Consider the following 2,980-nt stretch of genomic DNA (forward strand, 5'->3'; position numbering starts at 1 on the left):
AGCAGTGGAATGACACCAGATAAAACACATTTTTCTCAATGTTCTGCATTGGCCGGGAAACGAACCCAGGTCAACTGCTTGGAAGGCAGCTATGCTTGCCACTATACCACCAATGCCCACGACATCCTCCATGATCGCACAGCTTTTCGAGCCACGGTTCGATTTTTCACACCACCTACTGACGTCCAACTAGTAAGAGATTGCCATAAACCTGGTTTATACTTCTGTCGAGTTTGGAACACTTGACCTAATCCGGATGTGCTCGACCGTCACAAGAGACGAAATGCCTCTCACACTTTGTATTGTCTGGTGATGGAGCCACTATACCTACGATGCCCCAAGAAAGCATCAACGACAACATGTCGAGCCATAATTCAACTTTAAAACCCACTTACTGACTTGAAAGCAACGAGACGGCGTTAGCACCCTACAAAAGTGGCAGCGGTGGGATTCGAACCCACGCCTCCGGAGAGACTGGAGCCTTAATCCAGCACCTTGGACCGCTCGGCCACGCTACCCCATTGTCAACTGTTGGCCAGCCGAGCTCCAACCGAAGCTGATCGATCGTCCAGGAGCTCACGTGACTAGTCTAATGCCCGCAAGCAGTGGAATGACACCAGATAAAACACATCTTTCTCAAGGTTATGCATTGGCCGGGAATCGAACTCGGGTCAACTGCTTGGAAGGCAGCTATGCTTGCCACTATACCACCAATGCCCACAACATCCTCCATGATCGCACAGTATTTCGAGCCACGGTTCGATTTTTCACACCACCTACTGACGTCCAACTAGTAACAGATTGCCCTAAACCTGGTTTATACTTCTGTCGAGTTTGGAACACTTGGCCTACTCCGGATGTGTTCGACCTTCACAAGAGACGAAATGCCTCTTCACGGTTTGTATTGTCTGGTGATGGAGCCACTATACCTACGATGCCCCAAGAAAGCATCAACGACAACACAACACAACGAGCCACAGTTCACCTTTCAAACCCACTTACTGACGTGAAAGCAATGAGACGCCGTTAGCACCCTACAAAAGTGGCAGCGGTGGGATTCGAACCCACGCCTCCGGAGAGACTGGAGCCTTAATCCAGCGCCTTGGTGTTGGAGAAATTGAAGATGTAACACATTTATCCTGTATAAGAATGATTCTGTGTTCAGCATTCCTTGTGTGTAGAGAGAAGCCTACCCCCAAATCTTTTATCATGAAGAGGTTGTAAAAGAGTTAGCAGGAGGCTGGAGAGAAATGTCTGTTGATTTAGAGTCCTGACTGCGCTGTAGGAGATCACCTTCGGGGGAGGGTGAGCTTCTTTTGCCATCTATAAAATGGAGATAAGTTGTGGGAGAGTGCATTTGGAGACAGAATCTGGGGTGACTTAAGGGTTAAACAGGTTTTTGTTTGGTTAACTGAGGTTTATGACTCCCTGACTTGGACAGAAATGCTTATCACCTAACCTGGAGAGGAAGAGCACAATCAGGGCCTGTCTTAGAAAAACCTGACTGACAGTCTACTGAATGTTTGATGGTTTTAGAGATGACCAGGTAGACAACAAGTAGGCATGTTCTTATATCCTGATAATTTCTGTATTGAATTCTTTGTTGCAATCTTTGTTTCTATTTGATTTTGGGTGAAGGAGATCTGAGATGAGGTCCAACTCATCAGACGTCAAATGACCATTCTGCTAAGTGATGACGGGTTTTACCCAATACCATGGGCTACCGTCATGTCCAAGCATTCACACTGCTAGACTATAATGCTGTGTAGTCTTATTGAATATTACACATTTTTGATTTTATGAATTATTTTTATTTTATGTATTTTTGATTTTATTGACTGTGTGTAGGCGTGGCTTTGGAATGACACATTTTATTCAGGATAAACAGGAGGGATATGTTGGAGAAATTGAAGATGTAACACATTTATCCTGTATAAGAATGATTCTGTGTTCAGCATTCCTTGTGTGTAGAGAGAAGCCTACCCCCAAATCTGGACTTTGGGTAACATGAGGCATACGTAAACAAGGTGACCTGGGCTGACCACTCTCTCTTACTGGAGAGGCCATAAAAGATGTCTGGCCTTATCTGTGTTGGGTGAATCATGTGGTCAAGCTTACAGGGGTCAAAAGGCACACACACGCACACACTCAAGCACGCACACACTCAAACACGCACGCACACACGCGCGCGCCAGGTCTATGCAAGGAGCCAATGAAGAAGAGCAATGGAACATTTGCATGCCTTTGTCTTAACCAATGACTGTAAAGGGCGGTTCTGCTTAAATAGCTAGCTAGCGCAACATGCTAGCGGACAAACTTGTAGCACAATGGGGTGTGATGTTTTGTCTCCTTGTGGGCCGGCCACAAGCAATAAAGCTTTCTTAAACTTGTTCACCGACTGACTGTGCAATGCTTGATAGATTAATACTTCTGACACTTGGACCGCTAGGCCACGCTACCCCGTTGTCAACTGTTGGCCAGCCGAGCTCGAACCGAAGCTGATCGATCGTCCAGGAGCTCACGTGACTATATCTAATGCCCGCAAGCAGTGGAATGACACCAGATAAAACACATTTTTCTCAATGTTCTGCATTGGCCGGGAAACGAACCCAGGTCAACTGCTTGGAAGGCAGCTATGCTTGCCACTATACCACCAATGCCCACGACATCCTCCATGATCGCACAGCTTTTCGAGCCACGGTTCGATTTTTCACACCACCTACTGACGTCCAACTAGTAAGAGATTGCCATAAACCTGGTTTATACTTCTGTCGAGTTTGGAACACTTGACCTAATCCGGATGTGCTCGACCGTCACAAGAGACGAAATGCCTCTCACACTTTGTATTGTCTGGTGATGGAGCCACTATACCTACGATGCCCCAAGAAAGCATCAACGACAACATGTCGAGCCATAATTCAACTTTAAAACCCACTTACTGACTTGAAAGCAACGAGACGGCGTTAGCACCCTACAAAAG

The 2,980-nt window shown here is 46.4% G+C and overlaps 1 non-coding gene across 1 annotated transcript; it reads right to left on the reverse strand.

Moving 5' to 3' along the window:
- Positions 1–436: 436 nt before the first annotated feature.
- trnal-aag lies at positions 437–518 on the reverse strand. Its single transcript has one exon. It is a non-coding gene; the product is annotated as a tRNA-Leu (tRNA).
- Between the last annotated feature and the right edge of the window lie 2,462 nt (positions 519–2,980).

The sequence above is a fragment of the Hypomesus transpacificus genome, unplaced genomic scaffold, assembly GCF_021917145.1.
Source record: "Hypomesus transpacificus isolate Combined female unplaced genomic scaffold, fHypTra1 scaffold_188, whole genome shotgun sequence".
NCBI classification, from domain to species: Eukaryota; Metazoa; Chordata; class Actinopteri; order Osmeriformes; family Osmeridae; genus Hypomesus; species Hypomesus transpacificus.